General features: G+C 53.6%; 1 protein-coding gene across 1 annotated transcript in view; it reads right to left on the bottom strand.

The window, feature by feature from the left end:
* The window catches only part of STARD8 (StAR related lipid transfer domain containing 8), a 59,416-nt gene extending 46,145 nt beyond the window's left edge, over positions 1 to 13,271 (bottom strand). Inside the window, exon 1 of the mRNA XM_029067766.2 lies at positions 13,218 to 13,271. The gene's annotated coding sequence lies outside the window, so the exon portion shown is untranslated. The remainder of the gene's footprint in view (positions 1 to 13,217) is intronic.
* Between the last annotated feature and the right edge of the window lie 8,630 nt (positions 13,272 to 21,901).

Genomic DNA, 21,901 nt, shown 5'->3' with positions numbered 1-21,901 from the left:
CTCCCCCAGACCCCAGCTCCCCAGGCCCCTGCTCCTCCAGCCCCCCAGACTCTCACTCCCCCAGACCCCTGTTCTTCCAGTCCCCCAGGCCCTTGTTCCCCCAGACCCCTGCTCCTCCAGCCCCCCAGACTCTCACTCCCCCAAACCCCAGCTCCCCAGACCCCTAGACCCCTGCTCTTCCAGCCCCCCAGGCCCTTGTTCCCCCAGACACCTACTCCTCCAGCCCCCCAGGCCCCTGCTCCCCCAGACCCCTGCCCCTCCACCCCCCAGACTCTCACTCCCCCAGACCCCAGCTTCTCAGACCCCTGCTTCTCCAGCCCCCCAGACTTTCACTCCCCTAGACCCCAGCTCCCCAGGCCCCTGCTCCTCCATCCCCCCAGACCCCTGTTCCTCCAGCCCCCCGGACTCTCACTCCCCCAGATTTTGGCTCCTCCAGCCCCCCAGACTCTCACTCCCCCAGACCCCAGCTTTCCGGACCCCTGCTCTTCCAGCCCCCCAGGCCCTTGTTCCCCAGACCCCTGCTCCTCCAGCCCCCCAGACTTTCACTCCCCCAGACCCCTGCTCTTCCATCCTCCCAGGCCTTGCTCCCTCAGACTCTGCTCCCTCAGACCCCTGCTCCTCCAACCCCCCAGGCCCTTGTTCCTCCAGACTCCACTTCCCCAGACCCCTGCTCCTCCAGCCCCCCAGACTCTCACTCCCTCAAACCTCAGCTCCCCAGACCCCTGCTACTCCAAACCCCTAGACCCCTGCTCCCCCAGCCCCCCGGCTCCCCCAGCCCCCGCTACTCCGGCCCCCTGAACCCTCCTGCTCCCCCACCCCTCGCTACCCCGGTCTCCCCCAGCCTCCGGTTCCCCCAGACCCCGACTCCTGCTCCTCCAGCCCCCCAGATCCCTGCCTCCCCAGACCCTGGCTCCCCCAGATCCTGGCTCCTCCAGTTCCTGGCTCCCCCAGCCTCCTGCACCCCCAGCCCCCGGGTTCCCCCAGCCCTCCGGCCCCCGGCTGCCCAGGGCCGAGGCCTAGTGGGCCCCCCGTCCTCAGCAGAGCGGCAGTAGCAGCTGCAGGGCGGCTCCTCTGACTTGGCGCCCCCCTGCTCGATGCCCACCCCGCAGCTGGCACCCCGACCCGGCGGCTCTGAACCTCTGAAACCCGACCCACGCCCACCAGCTCCTTTCTGGGGGAGGGGAAGGGGCAGCTGCAGGCTCTGCGACCCCCCACCCGGCCGCTGTGGCTGCCCACAAAAGCTCTTCTTTCCTTCCTGCCCGCCCCCGAGACCAGGCCCGACGGGACTTCGGCTAAGCTTTCCAGGCCCCGGCGGGGGTGGGGGGCCAGCTTCCCCCCCCCCCCAATGTCCCACCCCCTGCCCCTCTCCCCCAGTGTCCCGGGCCCTGCCCCTGCCCTTGGAGGGAGGCAGCTGGGAAGAGGCAGGGAACTGTCCCCAGACGAGGGAGGAGACGGGAAGAATTTTCCATTCGTCTCCCTGAGAGCGGAGACGGCAGGAAGCAAGTCTGGAAAACTAGGTTCCAGGACGCAGGGGCTGGGAGGGTGGGGGGGCAGGAGGGCAGGGGGAAGGTCCAGGCAGCAGAAACACCCAAACAGAAACACACGCACACACCCACTCACACACACACACAAAGACATGGACACACGCACATGCATGATGCATATACACATATGTGATCCTGGAGTCCCTCAGAAGGGAGAGGCTGAGGGCCCTCCTCCTCTTCCTCTCTCCCTCCTCCTCCTCCTCTTCCTCCTCCTCTTCCTCCTCATTTTCCTCCTTCTCCACTTTCTCTTCCTCCTCATTTTCATCCTCATCTTCCTTTTTTCTCCTCCTCCTTCTCCTCCTACTTCTCCTCTTCCTCCTCCTCTCCTCCTCCTCTTCCTTTCCCTTCATTCTTCTCCTCTTCCTTTTCCTTCATTCTCCTCCTCCTCCTCTCCCTCCCCTTCTTCATCTCTCCCTCCCCATCCCCTCCCCACCCCCTCTGTAAACGGGGCAGCGACACAGACCCCGAGCGATTCGCAGCTTATAACAAATGGCTAAAGAGCAGTGGGCAGTCCAGTGCCAGGTGTGTGCGTGTGTGTGCACACATCTGATTGGGTGCATGTTCCCTTGCATGTGTGTATGCCTGTGTTTGTGTATATTTGTGGGGGGAGGGGGGGCTCTATGGGGATGTATGTAAGGGTGTATGAACATAGGTGTGAATGTATGGGGTGTGGTGAGTGTGCGTGTTTACGTATGGGAAGACTGTAAGCTTCTTGTGTGCTGAGCACTGTACTGCGCTTGGGAGAGTATAATATAATAATAAACAGATGCATTCCCTGGCCATAACAAGCTTACAGTCTAGAGTTCCCACTTCTCCCCAAACGTCTCCCCATCCTCGTCCCTTCCTAATAATAATGATAATGGTGTTTGTTAAGCACTTCTGTAAACCAAGGACTGTTCTGAGCGCTGGAGCAGATATAAATTAATGGGGTCAGATACAGTCCCCGTTCCGCATGGGGTTCACAGTCTTAATCCACATTTTACAGATGAGGTAACTGAGGTCCAGAGAATAATAACGATGATATCTCTTAAGCACTTACTATATGCCAAGCACTGTTCTAAGTGTTGAGGTAGATACGAGACAATCAGGTTGGCCCACGTAGGGCTCACAGTCTTAATCCCCATTTTATAGATGAGGGAACTGAGGCCCAGAGAAGTAAAGTGACTTGCCCGAGGTCACAAAGGAGACAAGTGGCGGAGGCAGGATTAGAACCCACGTCCTCTGACTCCCAAGCCCGGGCTCTTGCCACTAAGCCACGCTGCATCACTTGCCCAAGATCACTCAGCATGCAAGCGGTGGAAGCGAGATTAGAACCCAGTTCCTTCTGACTCCTAGGCCCGGGCTCTCTCCACTGACTCATGCGGATCCTTTCACGGAGGAAACTGAGGCACAGAGTAGCCGAGCGACTTGTCCCAGGCCACCCAGCAAGCTCCTTGGGGAACAGATCCGCCGGAGGAGTTCGAGGCTACGGCTGGTCAACCTGACGTTTGCCACACGATAGCCGGGGGGTTGGAGGGTTTAGGGTTTGGGGGCCAGTTCCTTCCACTAATGGGGCAAAAGGATCAGCTGTAATAATAATAATTAATAATAATTATGGTGCTTAAGCGCTTACTGGGGTAGGTACAAGTTAACCAGGTTGGACACAGCCCCTGTCCCACATGGGGCTCACACTCTTAATCCCCATTTTTCACTGCTGAGGTAACTGAGGCCCAGAGAGGTGAGGCGATTTGCCCAAGGTCACACAGCAGTCAAGAGGCAGAGCCGGGATTAGAACCCATGACCTTCTGACTCCCAGACCCGGGCTCTAACCACTACACCATGCTGCTTCTCCCCGCAGGTGGGGGGAGGGCAGGGACTGAGGTGTCTTAAGGGGGCCAGGGATGGGGAGGGGGCTTTGGTCTCAGGTCGCCCACCGACACCCCCTGGCCCCACCTCTGGTGATCTTTTATTTTTTAAATGACATTTGTTAAACGTTTACTATGTGCCCGGCACTGTTCTAAGCACTGGGGTAGAGACAACCTAATCAGGTTGGACAGTCCTCGTCCCACTTGGGGCCCACCATCTTCATCCTCATTTTACACACGAGGAAACCGAGGCCCAGAGAAGTGAAGTAAGCGCCTGTGGGCTGGGAACGTGCCTGTTTATTGTTATAGCGTCCTCTCCCAAGCGCTTAGTACAGTGCTCTGCACACAGTAAGGGCTCAATAAAAGCTACTGAACGAATGCATGGCCAAGGTCACCCGGCAGACGGGTGGCGGGGTCAGGATTAGAACCCAGGGCCCGGCTCTACCCACAAAGCCACGCTGCTTCTCTGTGAAGGTGGACTTGCCCCGGGCCCTCGCCCCCACAGCTCCCTGCTGGGGTAAGAAGGGAAGCAGCGTGGCTCAGTGGAAAGAGCGCGGGCTTAGGAGTCAGAGGTCACGGGTTCTAATGCCGGCTCCGCCGCTTGTCAGCTGTGTGACTTTGGGCAACTCACTTAACTTCTCTGTGCCTCAGTGACCTCATCTGTAAAATGGGGATGAAGACTGTGAGCCCCACGTGGGCCAACCTGATCACCTTGTTATCCCCCCAGCGCTTAGAACAGTGCTTTGCACATAGTAAGCGCTTAACAAATGCCATTATTTGTTATTGGAGCCAGGGAGAAGCAACGTGGCTCAGTGGAAAGAGCCTGGGCTTCGGAGTCAGAGGTCATGAGTTCGACTCCCGGCTCTGCCACTTGTCGGCTGTGTGACTGTGGGCAAGTCACTTAAGTTCTCTGTGCCTCGGTTCCCTCATCTGTAAAATAGGGATTAAAAGTGTGTGAGCCCCACGTGGGACAACCTGATTACCCTGTAGCTCCCCCAGTGCTTAGAACAGTGCTCGGCACCTAGTAAGCGCTTAACAAATACCAACATTATTATGTCCAGGCCGGGGGGAAGAGCAGACCCTTCCTCAGGGAGGGGAGCTGAGCCCCCCCCGCCAAACACTCATGTGATTTCAGGGGATGGCCAGTTTGCACCCTGTGGGGTCATCCCGTTGCACGGTTCTCTCCCAAGTGCTTAGAACAGTGTTCTGCACATAGTAAACGCTCAATAAATACCGCTGATTGATGGATGGATGCCCATCTTAGGGTCTCCTCCTCAGTAGCCCCTCAACCCACTGTGTCCAAGTCAATTAACTTGTATCTACCCCAAACTCTTAGTAGAGTGCCTGGCACCTACTAAGTGCTTAACAGCGGCGTGGCTCAGGGGAAAGAGCTCAAGCCTGGGAGCCAGAGGAGGTGGGTTCCAATCCCGGCTCCGCCACTTAACTGCTGTGTGACCCTGGGCAAGCCGCTTAACTTCTCTGCGCCTCAGTGACCTCATCTGTAAAATGGGGATGAAGACTGCCAGCCCCACATGGGACAACCTGATGACCTTGTATTTACCCCAACGTTTAGAACAGTGCTTGGCATGTAGTTAGCACTTAAATACCATTATTATTATTATGATTATCAATAAACTCCAACCCCCACCATGTTTTAGATTAAGGCTGTGCCCCGAGTAGCTGAATTTCTGGGACTCAGTGGCTCCATCGGGGAGTCAGGAGGTCACGGGTTCTAATCCCTGCTCTGCCCCTTGTCTGCTGGGTGACCTTGGGCAAATCACTTCACTTCTCTGGGCCTCGGTTCCCTCCTCTGTAAAATGGGGATTGAGACCGTGAGCCCCACATGACCCAGGGCCTGATTTGCGTGGATCCACCCCAGTGCTCAGTACGGTGACTGGCACATAGTAAGAGCTTAAGAAATTCCGCCATAATTATTACTATTATTATTATATTGTACTCTCCCAACCGCTTAATACAGTGCTTTGCACACTGTAAGGGCTCAATCAGTACGATTAAATGAATGAATGTATTATTATTTATTTTTAAACCCGACCTCCACCAGTGGCTTAGCTCAGGGCTGTGCCACGAACAGCTGCATCCGTCTGTGAAATGGGCAAACCCCGTCCCCTCCCTGGCTCCTGGGCGGGGGTGTTCTCTGCTTAGCCAGCCTTGGGCAGGGTCTGGGACCCCTCCTCCAAGAAGGCTTCCCTAACTAAGCCCTACTTTCCTCTTCTCCCACTCCCTTCTACGCTGCCTTGACTTGTTCCCTTTATTCATCCCCTGCTCCCAGCCCCACACCGCTTATAAAAATAGTAATTATGATGTATGTTAAGCACTTACTATGTCCCAAGCACTGTACTGAGCACTGGGGTGGATTCAAGTAAATCTGTCTGGACACGGTCCCTGTCCCCTGTGGGGTTCACGGTCTCTGTACCCATTCGACAGATGAGGGAACTGAGGCCCAGAGAAGTGAAGCTACTTGCCCAAGGTCACGCAGCAGGCAAGGGTGGAGCCGGGATAAGAATCCACGACCTTCTGATTCCCAGGCCCGGGCGCTATCCACTACGCCACGCTGCCCCCCTCCCAGATTGTTCCCAACAATCGTTATATTTTTTCATTCAGTCAGTCGTATTTATTAATAATAATAATAATAATAATAATGTTGGTATTTGTTCAGCGCTTACTATGTGCGGAGCACTGTTCTAAGCGCTGGGGTAGATACAGGGGCCTCAGGTTGTCCCACGTGAGGCTCACAGTCTTAATCCCCATTTTACAGATGAGGAAACTGAGGCGCAGAGAAGTTAAGTGTTTAATAATTATGGGATTTTTTAAATGGCATTGGTAAGCGCTCACTATGTGCCAGGTACTTTTCTGAGCGGGAAAAGTTGTGAGGCCTGGGGGTCCCGGCTCTAGGGTGGACAAACTTCAGTGTGGCTTAGTGGAAAGTGCGTGGGCTTGAGAGTCTTGCTCTCTTCCCCTCTTCAAAACCCTACTGAGAGCTCCCCTCCTCCAGGAGGCCTTCCCAGACTGAGCCCCCCTTTTCCTCTGCTCCTCTTCCCCTCCCCATCGCTCCGACTCCCTCCCTCTGCTCTACCCCCCTCCCCGCCCCACAGCACTTCTATATATTTGTACATATTCATTATTCTATTTATTTTATTAATGATGTGCCTATATCTATAGTTCTATTTATTTATATTGATGCTACTGATGCCTGTCGACTTGTTTCGCTTTGTTGTCTGTCTGCCCCTTCTAGACCGTGAGCCCGTTGTTGGTTAGGGATTGTCTCTGTCTGTTGCCGAACTGTACTTTCCAAGCGCTTAGGGCAGTGCTCTGCACGCCGTAAGCGCTCAATAAATACGATTGAATGAACGAATGAATGAGTCAGAGTTCGTGGGTTCTAATCCCAGCTCCGCTTTGGGCAAGCCGCTTCACTTCTCTGTGCCTCAGTTACCTCATCTATAAAATGGGGATTAAGACTGTGAGCCCCACGCGGGACAACCTTTGTGCCAAGGACTGTTCTAAGCGCTAGAGCACTTACTGAGTGCAGAGCACTGTACTAAGCGCTTGGGAGAGAACGACTGAACAATAAACAGACACATTCCCTGCCCACAAGGAGCTCACCGTCTAGAGGGGGAAGCAGACGTTACTAGAAATAAATAAATGACAGAGAGGGACCTAAAGTGCTGGGACTGGGGGGGCGGGGGGATGAGTAAAGGGAACAAATCTGGGTGATGCAGAAGGGAGGGAGAGAAGAGGAAAGGAGGGCTGAATCAGGGAAGGCCTCTTGGAGGAGATGGGCCTTTAGGGAGGTTTTGAAAGAAGAGAGGGTCATTGTCAGATATGAGGAGGGAGGGCGTTCCGGGCCAGTGCTCCGCTCCTCCGCCGCCCACCTCCTCACCGTCCCTCGGTCTCGCCTATCCCGCCGTCGACCCCTGGGCCACGTCCTCCCGGGGTCCCAGAACGCCCTCCCTCCTCACCTCCGACAATCTAATTCTCTTCCCCTCTTCAAATCCCTACTTAAAGCTCACCTCCTCCAAGAGGCCTTCCCAGACTGAGCTCCTCCCTTTTTCCCTCTGCTCCCTCTATCACCCCCCCTTCACCTCTCCGCAGCTAAACCCTCTTCTCCCCCCTTTCCCTCTCCTCTTCCCCCTCTCCCGTCCCACCCCCTCGGCACCGTACTCGTCCGCTCGACCGTATATATCTTCATCACCCTATTTATTTTGTTTAATGAGATGTACATCACCCTGATTCTATTAATTTGCCATTGTTTTTACGAGATGTTCTTCCCCTCGACTCTATCTATCGCCATCGTTCTCGTCTGCCCGTCTCCCCCGATGAGACCGTAAGCCCGTCAAAGGGCAGGGACCGTCTCTATCTGTTGCCGATTTGTCCATTCCAAACGCTTAGTACAGTGCTCTGCACATAGTAAGCGCTCAATAAATACTACTGAATGATTGAATGAATGAGAGGTCGGATGCGAGATGGACGAGATCGAGGCACGGTGAGAAGGTCGGCATTAGAGTCAGAGTTAGATGCCAGCCCAAGACTGGTGGAGGGCTGGGGTGGATGATGATGATGGGATTCGTTAGAGCTTACTATGTGTCAAGCACTGTTCTAAGCCCTGGGGTAGATACAAAATAATCAGGTTGGACAGAGTTCGTGTCCCATATGGGGCTCACGGTCTTAATCCCCATTTGACAGATGAGGTAACTGAGGCCCAGAGAAGCGACGTGACTTGCCCCCCAAGGTCCTTCTGACGCCCAGGCCCGTGCTCCATCTAGGCCATGCTCTTTCTAGAAAATCTTTCATTCGGTCATTCATTCAATAGTATTTATTGAGCGCTTACTATGTGCAGAGCACCGTACTAAGCGCTTGGATGGACAATACGGCAACAGATGGAGACAATCCCTGCTCAATGACGGGCTCACAGTCTAACGGGGGGAGATGGAGAGTGTGATATTCACTGAGGCGGGGGACTGGACGGGAAGGCTTCTTGGGGTCCCGGCTACCCCCGGCCTGAACCCTGTAGCCGTCTCTCCCGGAGGAAGCTGGTGGTGTTCCAAGCCTGATGTCAGCGGCAGGGATTAAGGTTAGGGTTAGGGTTCAGCCTGCACATCTGGCCCCCCTCGTCCCCCAGCCGGGCCCCGGCCTCCTGCAGGGAAACCAGCTGCCGTTCCCAAGCTCCCGGCCTTCCCAGATGAGGAATGCGTTCCTTCCTGAGAGCCGCCCCCCAGGGAGCGAAGAAAAGGGGGAGAGAGGGGTCTGGCACCCCTCCAAACCCGGAACCTCCCCCAGGGATGCCGAGACCCCCAGCCGGGAGGGCCTTTGGAGGTCATTCATTCGGTCAGTCAGCCAATCGTATTTATCCAGCGCTTACCGTGTGCAGAGCACTGTACTGAGCGCTTGGGAGAGGACACTAGAACAATAAACAGATTGACCTCAGTGTCCCCCACTCCAGACTGCGAGCTCACTGTGGGCAGGGAATGTCCCTAAGCGCTTAGTACAGTGCTCTGCACACAGGGCGGTGCAAGAGTGGAAAGAGCCCGGGCTTGGGAGTCAGCGGTCATGGGTTCGAATCCCGGCTCTGCCACTAGTCAGCCGGGTGACTGTGGGCAAGTCACTTCACTTCTCTGGGCCTCAGTGACCTCATCTGTAAAATGGGGATTAACTGTGAGCCTCACGTGGGACAGCCTGATGACCCTGTATCTCCCCCCAGCGCTTAGAACAGTGCTCTGCACATAGTAAGCGCTTAACAAATACCAACATTATTATAAAGAGGAAGGAACGGATGAATAAACAGACACATTCCCTGAATCTGGTGTGGCCCCCTGCCCCACGGAAAGAACCGAGCCAATTCAGGGGTTCCATGTGGGAGGGATGGAAGGGGTCCCCCCATGTTGGTAAGATCTCCATGAAATTCTGGGGAAGAAAGCCCCCCGCCCCGAGGTCCCACCCCCCAAGGCCTCTCCCCCAAACCATGTACATATGCCTACATACACGCATGCACAGACCTGGATGCACGGATACTTATAATAAGTAATGATAACAATAATAACAACAGTAATAATAATAACTGTGGTCTCCGTTAAGCTCTATGTGCCAGGCGCTGAGGCGGAAACCATCAGATCAGGGTGGACACAACCCCTGTCCCGCGTGGTGCTCACAGCCTTCATCCCCATTTTATTGATGAGGGAACTGAGGCCCCGAGAAGTGAAGCGATTTGCCCAAGGCTGCAGAGCAGGTAAGTGGCGGAGTCAGGATTAGACCATTTTGACCCTGCCTACGATCAGTCAATCGTATCTATCGAGCGATTACTGTGTGCAGAGCACTGGGCCAAGCGCTTGGGAGAGGACAGTAGAACAATAACAGACACATTCCCTGCCCACAAAGAGCTGACAGTCTACAGAGAAGCAGCGTGGCTCAGTGGCAACGGGCCGCGCTGGGGAGTCAGAGGTCGTGGGTTCTAATCCCGGCTCCGCCGCTTGTCAGCTGTGTGACTGTGAGCAAGTCACTTCACGTCTCTGTGCCTCAGTGACCTCATCTATAAAATGGGCATTAAGACTGTGAGCCCCACGTGGGCCAACCTGATCACCTTGTATCTGCCCCAGCGCTTAGGACAGTGCTTTGCACATAGTAAGCACTTAACAAATACCATCATCATTATTATTATGACAGTCTGGAACCAGACAGGCACAGACACACACAGCCCCCCGCACCCACCCACCCCCTGAGATCAAAGCACGCTTCTCAGCGCTGTTGAACTCATTCCCAACTTTGTGGGGTGTTTTTGCCTGGGCTGCTGTTAGGAGTCCGGGGAGCCTTGGGATCCGGGGGGCTGAGCCCGAAACAGCCCGGGGTCCTCAGCTCCAGCGAGATTTATATCTCTCCCTCCAACTCTCCAACTCCCCTCCTTCTCCCACTTCCCTCCCATCCTCTTCCCCTCCCTTCCTACCCCCTTCTCCTCCCTCTTTCTCTCACTTTTCCCTTTCCTTCCCTTTCTTCTCCTCCTCCTTCTCCCTCTCTCCCTTCTCTCACTTTTCCCTTTCCTCTCCTTTCTTCTCCTCTCTACCTTTGTCTCGTTTCTTCCCCTTCTCTCCTTTCTCCCCTTCTCTCCCTCCTTTTCCTTCTCTCCTTTTCTTTCTCTCCCTCCTTTTTCTTCTCTCCCTCATTTTCTTTCTCTCCCTCCTTTTCCTCTCCCTTATTTTCTTTCTTCCTTCTTTTCCCTCCCCTTTCTTCTCCACTCTCCCCTTGTCTCATTTCTTCCCCTTCTCCCATTTCTTGCTTTCTTTCCCTTTTTCTCCCCTCCCTCATTTTCATCACCTTTCCCCCTCTCTCCTGGTCTCATTTCTTCCCCTTCTCTCCTTCTTTTTTCTCCCCTTCTTCTCTCCTTTCCCCTAGTCTCATTTCTTCCCCTTCTCTCTCTCCTTATCCTCCCCTTTTTTCTCCCCTCTCCCCTTGTCTCGTTTCTTCCCCTTCTCCCATTTCTCACCTCCTCTCCTTCCTTTTCCTTCCCTCTCTCCCTTCTCCTCCTCCTCCCCTATCTTCTCCCTCCATTCTAGCCTCCCCTCCTCTCTAAGCGGCCCAACCAGACTGGCCTTGGAGCCCATGGCCTCCCTCAACTCCTCAACGCTATTCAACCCAACCATCCAATACACAGCTGAATCTTGCCCAACCAAAACGTTGCTGGGCCCACCCTTTTCTCTCCCCTTGAGTTGCCCCTCGAGTCAGGCCCTGGTCCAGGCATGATTAGGTCTCTTATCAGCTTCTCCGCTGGCCTCCCTGCCTCCAGCCTCTCCCCTCACCGTTTTATTTTTATTCTTACTACCTCTTGACTTCTCTGTGCCTCAGCTCCCTCATCTGTAAGGAGGGGATTAAGACTGTGATTCCCGTGTGGGACAGGGTTGTGTCCAATCTGATAAACTTGTATGTACCTCGGTGCTTAGAATAGTGCTTGACACATAGTAAGTGCTCAACAAATACTATTATTATTATTATTATTATATTTGTTAAGCACTTCCTTTGTGTCAAGTACTGTTCTAAACACTGGGGTAGATACCCATGAATCAGGTTGGACAGAGTCCCTGTCCCGCATGGGACTTGCAGTCCTGGAAGGAGGAGGAATTAATCTTCCTTTTACAGATGAGGAAACTGAAGCCCAGAGAAGTGAAGTAGCTTGTCCAAGGTCACACAGCAGACAAGCAGTGGAGGCAGAATTAGGAGCCAGGTCCTCCGGTTCCTAGGCAGCGCAGTGTCCGTTCTTCTCGCTGTTGCCTGGATGCCCTTCCAGAAATGCTGGTCAGCGCCTCTCTCTGCTCCTCAGATCCTCCCAGAGGATAATAATAATGGCATTTGTTAAGCGCTTACTATGTGCCAAGCACTGTTCTAAGCGCTGGATGCCCATCTCCCTCCACATCAGACCAGACCTCCTCACCATCAGCTTCAGACACTGTACTGTGGTCTCCATTTTTATCTGCCTACTTTCTCTTTTTTTAGTAATAATAATAATAATGGTACTTGTTAAGCGTTTACTACGTGCCAGGCACTGTACTAAGCATTAGGGTGGTTACAAACGAATCGGACCGGACGCATTCCCTGTCTCGCATCGGGCTCACAGTCTCCATCCCCCTTTCAGATAGGGTAACTGAGGCACAGAGAAGGAAAGCGGCCACACGGCAGACAAGTGGCGGAGCCGGGATCAGAACTCATGACTTTCTGACTCCCTGGCCCGTGCTCTATCCCTTACACCGGGCTGCTTTGTTAAGCATTTCCTGTGAGTCAGACCCTGAACTGAGCACTGGGGTAGATACAAGCTAATCAGGTTGGACACAGTCCCTGGCTCACACCCCCTCAGTCCCTCTCTGGTGGTTTGGCCCAAACTCCCGCTTCGTCCCACTCAGTCCCCGTCAGGTGGTTTGGACTAAAAATCATCATAATTGTGGTATTTATTAAGTGCTTATTATGTACTAAGTGCTGGGATGGATCCAAGCGAATCGTGTTGGACCCAGTCCCTGCCCCATGTGGAGCTCACAGTCTCCATCCCCACTGTCCAGATGAGGTCACTGAGGCCCAGAGCAGTGACGGGACTTGCCCAAGGTCACAGAGCAGACAAGAGGCAGAGCTGGGATTAGAACCCATGACCTGGTGAGTTCCAGGCCCGGATTCTTTCCACTAGGCCACGCTGCCCCTGGTTCATCCCTCTCTGCCCCTTCCAGGTGGTTTGGACCGAACCCCCGGGGTTCCGGGCTCGGACCCCACGGGCTGCCCTCCGCTGGGTCCTGGCTCCCTAACCCCGGCCCCGGGATCATCCCTGGCACTCTGGCACCCCAAAACTCTGGGCGACAGTCCCGGCCCCGCCACCCCAGCACCTGGGGTTGGCCCCAGCAGCGGCACCCCGGCACCCTCATCCCCCGTCACAGCCCTGACGTCAACCCCGGCACCCACACCTTGGCACTCGGGCACCTTGGGTTGTTCCCAGCACCCTGGCACCCCTCTATTACTGGCACCGACAACACTCCGGCATCTCGGGGCGTCCTTGGTACCCCGGCACTGCGGAAAACCGTCCCTGGCCACAGCCCCGGCAACCCCAGCAACCCAGATCATCATCCCCGGCCACAGGCCTGGCACCATCCCAGCACTCCGGCACCTCGGGTTGTCCCCAGTATTGGCACCCTGGCACCCCGGACCACCCTCCCCGGCCACAGCCCTGGCACGGGCACCCACACCCTGGCGTCTCAGGTTGACCCCAGCACCGGCACCTCCTCCCTCCTCCCCTCCCACTCTCCCTCCCTCCTGCCACGTATGAATATCGATTGGCAGTAGCCACACTTACCCGCTTTCTTGCCCTCCAGAAATGAGGAACACTGCAACAAACAGACAGAGAACCTGGTCAGCTCCCTCTGCCCACAGGCACACGGAGATGCACACGCACAGAGACGCCCAGAGACGGACACACCGACACACAGAGAGACGGAGGGAACCGGGTCAGCTCTCTCTCGGCTCCCCGGACAGAGGGAAGGAACCAGAGGAAAGAGCCTGGGCGTCAGAAGGATCTGCGTTCTCATTCCGGCTCTACCACGTATCTGCTGTGTGGCCTTGGGCAAGTCACTTCCCTTCCCCTGTGCCTCGGTGGGCCTCGTCTGTAAGCATGGAGAGAGAGACGGCAAGCCCCCCATGGGATATGGACTGGGTCCAGCCTGAGTGGCTTGCATCTCCCTCAGCGCTTAGTTCAGAGTGGCACATTTGTACTTAATAAATATAAAAAAACCCCAAAACAACAACAAAAAAACCACTTCGGCTCCCTCCACCTCCCCAAGACAGTCAAGCAGAGAGGCACAGGAGGGAACTTGGTCAGCTCTCTCAGAGACAGACTGACAGAGACACAGAGACACAGAGACAGAGGAGTGAACTCAGTCGGCTTCCTCAGAGACAGACAGACTGACAGAGACCCAGAGACAGGAGAGTAAATCTCTCAGAGACAGACAGACTGACAGAGACACAGAGACAGGGGAGTGAACTCAGTCAGCTCCCTCAGAGACAGACAGACTGACAGAGACACAGAGACAGGAGAGTGAAGTCAGTCAGTTCCCTCAGAGATAGACAGACTGACAGAGACACAGAGACAGGAGAGTAAATCCCTCAGAGACAGACTGACAGAGACACAGAGACACAGAGACAGGAGAGTGAACTCAGTCAGCTCCCTCAGAGACAGACAGACTGACAGAGACACAGAGACAGGGGAGTGAACTCAGTCAGCTCTTTCAGAGACAGACTGACAAAAACACAGAGACACAGAGACAGGGGAGTGAACTCAGTCAGCTCCTTCAGAGACAGAGACACAGAGACAGAGGGGGGAACTCAGTCAGCTCCCTCAGAGACAGACAGGCTGAGACACAGAGACAGGAGAGTAAATCCCTCAGAGACAGACTGACAGAGACACAGAGACAGGAGAGTGAACTCAGTCAGCTCCCTCAGAGACAGACAGACTGACAGAGACACAGAGACAGGAGAGTGAAGTCAGTTCCCTCAGAGTTAGACAGACTGACAGAGACACAGAGACAGGGGAGTGAACTCAGTCAGCTCTTTCAGAGACAGACTGACAGGGACACCGAGACAGGGGAAGGAACTCAGTCAGCTCCCTCAGGGACAGACTGACAAAAACACAGAGACACAGAGACAGGGGAGTGAACTCAGCTCCCTCAGAGACAGACAGAAACTCAGAGACAGAGAGGGGAACTCAGTCAGCTCCCTCAGAGACAGGCAGACTGACAGAGACACAGAGACAGGGGAATGAACTCAGTCAGCTCCCTCAGAGACGGACAGAGACACAGAGACGGGGGGGAACTCAGTCAGCTCCCTCAGAGACAGACTGACAGGGACACAGAGACAGGGGAAGGAACTCAGTCAGGTCCCTCAGAGACAGACACAGACACAGAGACAGAGGGGGGAACTCAGTCAGCTCCCTCAGAGATAGAGACACAGAGATAGAGGGGGGAACTCAGCTCCCTCAGAGACAGACAGACTGACAGAGACACAGAAGCAGAGGAGGGAATTTGGTCAGCTCCCTCAGATCCAGAGACAAATAGAGACACAGAGAGATCGAGAGACCAAGGGAGCAACTCTGTCCTCTAGACTATAAGCTCACTGTGGGCAGGGAATGTGTCTATTATTGCATTGTCTTCTCTCAAACGCTTAGTACAGTGCTCTGCACCCCGCAAGCGCTCAATAAATACAACCGAATGAAAGAATGAATGAATGAACTCAGTCAGTTCCCTTCCAACTCAGACCAAGAGGAGGGAGGGAGACAAAAGGGAATATTTATTGAGTGCTTATTGTGTGCAGAACACTGGACTAAGCGCTTGGAAGAGGACAGTGCAACAGAGTTGGTAGATACGTTCCCTGTCCGCATTGAATTTACAGTCTAGAGGAGGAGTCAGACATTAAATAAATTATAGATTCATTCATTTAATCATAATTATTTCTAGTCTGTAAGCTCATCTCTAGACTGTTAAGATCGTCGAAACGTGAGATGTCAGCTCGCTGTGGGCAGGGAATGTGTCTTTTTATTGCTGCATTGTAGTCTCCCAAGCGCTTAGTACAGGGCTCTGCACATAGTAAGCGCTCAAGAAATACAATTGAGTGAATGAATGGGTAGGGGATGTGTCTGTTTATTATGGTATTGTCATTTCCCAAGTGTTTAGTATTCATTCATTCAATCGTATTTCTTGAGCGCTTACTATGTGCAGACTACTGTACTAAGCACTTGGAAAGTACAATTCAGCAGAGACAATTCCCGCCCACAACGGGCAGTCCTCTGCACATAGTAAGTGCTCAATAAATATGAATGGATGAATCGAGCATTTACTGTGTGCAAAGCACTGTTCTAAATACTTGGGAGAGGACACCACCACAATAAATGGATGCATTTGTTGCCGACTTGTTCATTCCAAGCGCTTAGTACAGTGCTCTGCACATAGTAAGCGCTCAATAAATACTATTGAATGAATTTTGCCCACAGCGAGCTTACAGATAGAGGAAATAGAGTGTAAGAATATGGACAGAAGGTGCTGTGGAGCTGGGGGAAGCAAGAAAGTGGTCAAGGGGTCCACAGCCGAACGCAGAGTCCAAGCAGAGGTGAAGGTGGGGAGGGGACATGAGGGCTTAGTCTAGGAAGGCCTCTTGGGGGACCCCAGTATTTACCGACACCAGTTTCATCGTCCAAAATCAATCAATCAATCAAAGGTATTTATGGACCACCTACTGTGTTCTGACCACTGTACTAAGCACTTGGGAGAGGTCAATACAACAGAGTTGGGAGACCCATTTCCCGCCCACAGGGAGCTCGCAGTCTAGAGGGGAGGACAGGCACATCCAATTAATCAATCAAGCAGGAGTATTCATTGATTCAAGGGGGGATTAAGATTGTGATCCCCTCGTTAGACATGGACTGTGTCCAACCTGATTAGATCTCTATCTACTCCACCACTTAGTACAGTGCCTGGCACAGAGTAGTGCTCAACGAATACCATGAAAAGAGTTAGGGGGAGGGGGAGGTTTCACTTTGGGGCTTGACTGCACCCCGATTTAGCCCCTAAACACAGGGAGGGGAGACTCAGTCCACTGCAGAATGAATTTTTAGTATTCCCTATCCCTCCCAAAGTGATCTGATTACTGTTACCGGTTTGTTACATCTGTTACCGATTTGTCCGTTCCAAGCACTTAGTACAGTGCTCTGCACATAGTAAGCGCTCAATAAATACTATTGAATGAATGAATGATCCAGCGCATCCCTCACTCCTGACTCTCCCCTCTCCATCCCTGACTCTCCCTCAGCAACCCAGCCCGGACCATCCCACACTCCCGTCTCTCCTCTCCCAGGCCCTGACTCCCTCTCTGGGAGTTGCTGGCGCTCCTGGCTGCACTAGTCCCTGCAGGAATGGATTTCCTGCGCTCACCCCTGACTGGGGGAATGATGATAACAATAATAATAATAATATCTATTCAATCAATGAATCATATTTATTAAGCACTTATGGTGAGCAGAGCACTCGGGAGAATACAGTATGTAAGAGTCGATCGATGGGTTCTCTGTTCAAAAGGAATTTACTATCTAGACTTAGAGTCTGCGTTTACTATGTGTCCAGCACTGTACTAAGCACTGGGGATAACTATGAGGTAAACTGATCAAACATAAGTGCTTACCAAGTGCCCATTCATTCGATGGTATTTATTGAGCGCTTACTGTGCGCAAAGCACTGTACTAAGCGCCTGGGGGAGTATAACAGAGCAATGAACAGTCACATCCCCTGCCCTCGGTGAGTTTACAGTTTTCCTTCTGACTCTTTCCACTAGGCCACACTGCTCCTCCATGATAATGTACAGAAGAAGCATAATTAGTCAGAATATGTGAGAATATGTGGGGATATAAAGTGAAGTAAAGATGAACATCTGACTCCCAAGCCCCTTCGCTGGCCAGTGGTTTCCTCCACGGTGCTTTTAAACAAGTTTACGTCTCCCCGCTCCTAAAATAAAAAAATCTCCCTTAACTTCACGGCTTTCTGAAGTTATCGCCCCATCTCCCTCCTTCCATTCCATTCCAGCAACCAGTCCAGCGCCCAGCGGAGTTCCCAGGCCGCCTGGCATCCCAGAGAAGCAGCGTGGCTCAGTGGAAAGAGCCCGGGCTTGGGAGTCCGAGGCCATGGGTTCGAATCCCTACTCCGCCACTTGTCAGCTCTGTGACTGTGGGCAAGTCACTTCACTTTTCTGGGCCTCAGTTCCCTCATCTGTAAAATGGGGATTACCTGGGAGCCTCACGTGGGGCAACCTGATGACCCTGTATCTCCCCCAGTGCTAAGAACAGTGCTCTGCACATAGTGCTTAACAAATACCAACGTTATTATTATTATTCCTTTCCCAACTCCTCGAGCGAGTTGTCTACCCCCGCTGCCTCCGCTTCCTCACTTCCAGTTTTCTTCTTGACCCTTTCCAATTTGGCTTCCACCCCTTCACCTTCTCCAAAGTCACCAGTGATATCCTCTCCAAATCCAACAGCCTCTACTCCATCCTAATCCTCCTCGACCTCTGGGCTCCCTTCGACAGCGGGAAACAGCCCCCCGCTCCGGAAACATTATCCAAACTCGGTTTCCCCGACACCGTCCTCTCCCGGTTCTCCTCCTATCTCTCTGGTCGCTCAGTCTCAGTCTCTTTCACGGGCTCCTCCTCTCCCTCCCACCCCCAACCCCTTAATTCTGGGTCCCCCTCTTTTCTCCCTCTCACCCACTCCCTTGGAGGACTCATCCTCTCCCTCAGCTTCAACTCCCACCTCGAGGAAGATGCTTCCCACATCTCCATCTCCAGCCCTGACCTCTTTCATTCATTCATTCAATAGTATTTATTGAGCGCTTACTATGTGCAGAGCACTGGACTTAGCTCTTGGAATGTGCAAATCGGAACAGATTAGAGACAGTCCCTGCCCTTTGACGGGCTTACAGTCTAATCTTTCCTTCTCTGCAGTCTCGCGTCTCCTCCTAAATTGGACGTCCCACCGACACCTCCAACTTCGTATGTCCCAAACTGACCTCCTCGTCTTCCCCCCGACACCCTGTCCTTCCTGTGACTCTTCCATCACTGGAGACAACGCCATCATCCTCCCTGACTCGCAAGCCAAATGCCGTAAGAAATTAAACGAGGACAACAGAAAGAAGCAGTTGAAGATGGCAGATAGGGAGGGAAGCAAGGAGGGACAAGTACTTCGATAAAATGCAAAGGGTTGGGGTCTTAGGGGCAGGCGAAGGGGAGGATTTTGAGAAGAAGCGGGAGATCTCCTTCTGGGCTACTCCTGAGAAGGATGGAAGAGTCAAAGAAGGGGCAGGAGGAAGGAGAGACTGAAGAGGAGCAAGGGAGATTTTATTAATAATAATAATAATTATGGTATTTGTTAAGCACTTACTAGGTGCCAGGCACTGTACTAAGCACCGGGGTGGATACAAGCAAATCGGGCCGGACACAGTCCCCGTCCCGCATAGAAGTCACAGTCTTCATCCCCATTTTACAGATGAGGTAGCTGAGGCCCAGAGAAGTGAAGTGACTTGCCCCCGGGCCACGCAACAGACAAGAGGAGGAGCGGGATTAGAACCCATGACCTTCTGACTCCCAGCCCCATGCTGCTTTTTCAGGGAGAAGCGTCACAGAACTGCAGATCCCAGAGCGGGGTGGGACCTCTAGATGTCATGAGGTCCCGCTCCCGGCCTTCCTAGAGGGAATCCAGGGCCGAAGGAGAGACCGGGAGAGGCAGAGTCGGCTGGGTCAGGGGAGGGCGGAGGTCGTGGGAAGCAGAGCGGGACGCGGCAGAAGCGGAGAGGATGAGGGCCAGACAGGATGGAAGGAAGAGAGAAGGCGATGAGGATGAAGCGACCTGGGTTCTCTTCCCAGCTCCGCCACTTGCCTGCCGTGTCCCTCTAGACCGTAAGCTCACTGTGGGCAGGGAAGGTGTCTACCGTCTCAGACTGTCCTCGCCCGAGTGCTTAGTACAGTGCTCTGCACGCTGTAAGCGCTCAGTAAATACGACTGATTGGAAGAGCTGATGCTGCCCGGAGCTGGTCCGGGACCATGGCTCACTCTCCCACCCTCTGCGGTCCTGCTTCCAACAATAATAATACTAATAATGATATTTGTTAAGCGCTTACTATGAGCCAGGCACTGTACTGAGCGCTGGGGTGGATCCAAGCAAATCGGTCCCTTTAATAATAATAATAATAATAATGATAATAATGTTGGTATTTGTTAAGTGCTTACTAGATGCAGAGCACTGTTCTAAGCACTGGGGGAGATACAGGGTCATCAGGTGGTCCCACGTGAAGCTCACAGTTAATCCCCATTTTCCAAATGAGGGAACTGAGGCCCAGAGAAGTGAAGTGACTTGCCCACAGTCACACGGCTGACAAGTGGCAGAGCCGGGATTCGATCCCATGACCTCTGGCTCCCAAGCCTGGGCTCTTTCCACTGAGCCGCGCTGCTTCTCTAATGTTGGTATTTGTTAAGCACTTACTATGTGCAGAGCACTGTTCTAAGCACTGGGGTAGATAAAGGGTACTCAGGTTGTCCCACGTGAGGCTCACAGTTAATCCCCATTTTCCAAATGAGGGAACTGAGGCCCAGAGAAGTGAAGTGACTTGCCCACAGTCACACGGCTGACAAGTGGCAGAGCCGGGATTCGATCCCGTGACCTCTGACTCCCAAGCCCGGGCTCTTCCCACTGGGCCACGCTGTCCCTTTCCCACGTGGGGCTCACATTCTCAATCCCCATTTTCCAGATGAGGTGCAGAGAAGCGAAGTGACTTGCCTAAGGTCACCCAGCAGACAAGTGGCGGAGCCGGGATTAGAACCCAAAACCTCCTGACTCCCAGGCCCTGGCTCTATCCACATCGCTACGCTGGGCCAGAGAGCCACAGGTCGCCACGAGGGCACCCTGAAGTCCAGGGTGACCGCAGCCCGGAGCCGACGCTGGCCCAGAGCGTCCTGACCCGGCAGGCGGTAGCCACGGTGATAATAATAATGTTGGCATTTGTTAAGCACTTACTATGTGCAGAGCACTGTTCTGAGCTCTAGGGTAGACCCAGGGGAATCGGGTTGACCCACGTGGGGCTCACAGTCTTAATCCCCATTTTACAGATGAGGTAACTGAGGCCCAGAGAAGTGAAGTGACTCGCCCACGGTCACACAGCTGACAAGTGGCAGAACTGGGATTCGAACCCATGACCGCTGGCTCCAAAGCCCGTGCTCTTTCCACTGAGCCACGCTGCTTCTCACCCACGGGGGGGGGGGTCTTCCCCACTCACGTTGGCTGGGGGCTTTCAGGGTTGCCTCCGGTTCTGTCCGTCTCTCAGAGCATCCCCGGTGGGGGCCCCGGCCGGCAGAACGGACAAGAACCCAGGCGTCCCGACTCTCGGATCCGGGATCGTCCTCCGTCTCCAAGGAGGGGGTGGGAAGGAAGAAGGATGGACGTTCAGAGAGGGACAGCATGGACCTGGGAGTCGGAAGACCGGGATTCTCATCCCGGCCTCACCACTTGCCTGCCGCGTCCTTCGCGGCTGTGAGCTTGTTGGGGTCATTCATTCATTCAATAGTATTTATTGAGCGCTTACTATGTGCAGAGCACCGGACTAAGCGCTTGGGATGGACAATTCGGCAACAGATAGAGACCGTCCCTGCCCACTGACGGGCTCACGGTCTAAACGGGGGAGACAGCAAAGCAAAACAGAACAAAACAAGACAACGTCATCAGGATAAATAGAATCATGGAGATATACACCTCATTAACAAAATAAATAGGGTAATAATCGGGGAATATATCTCCCAGTTCTGTTATACTGTACTCTCCCAAACGTTTAGTACAGTGCTCTGCACACAGTCAGCGATCAATAAATACGATCGATTGAGTGCCCTCAGGCAGTCACTTATCCTCTCAGGCCCTCAATTTCCTCGTCTGTACAATGGGGATCCAATACCTGTCCTCCCTACCCCTTCGACTGTAAATCCGATTTGATTATCTTGAATCTAGCACAGTGCTTGGCACATAGTAAGGGCTTACTCATCCTCTGGTCAGCTCGTCGTAGGCAGGGACTGCGTCTACCAACTGGATTAAATCTCCTGAGCACTTAGTGAAGTGCTCTACATAAGCTAAGCGCTCAGTAGAGAAGCAGCATGGCGTAGCGGACAGGGCCCAGGCCTGGGCATCAGAAAGTCCTGGGTTCTAATCCTGGCTCCGACACATGTCTGCTGGGTGGCCTTGGGCGAGACACTTCACTTCTCTGGTTCTCAGTTCCCTCATCTGAAACGTGGGGATTAAGACTGTGAGCCCCACGTGGGACGGGGCTTCCCGATTTGCTTGAATAATAATAATAACAATAATAATGTTGGTATTTGTTAAGCACTTACTATGTGCAGAGCACTGTTCTAAGCGCTGGGGTAGATACAGGGGAATCAGGTTGTCCCACGCGAGGCTCACAATTAATCCCC

Source organism: Ornithorhynchus anatinus, chromosome 6 (genome assembly GCF_004115215.2).
Source record: "Ornithorhynchus anatinus isolate Pmale09 chromosome 6, mOrnAna1.pri.v4, whole genome shotgun sequence".
Lineage (NCBI taxonomy): Eukaryota > Metazoa > Chordata > Mammalia > Monotremata > Ornithorhynchidae > Ornithorhynchus > Ornithorhynchus anatinus.
This window is presented reverse-complemented; position numbering and strand designations above follow the sequence as displayed.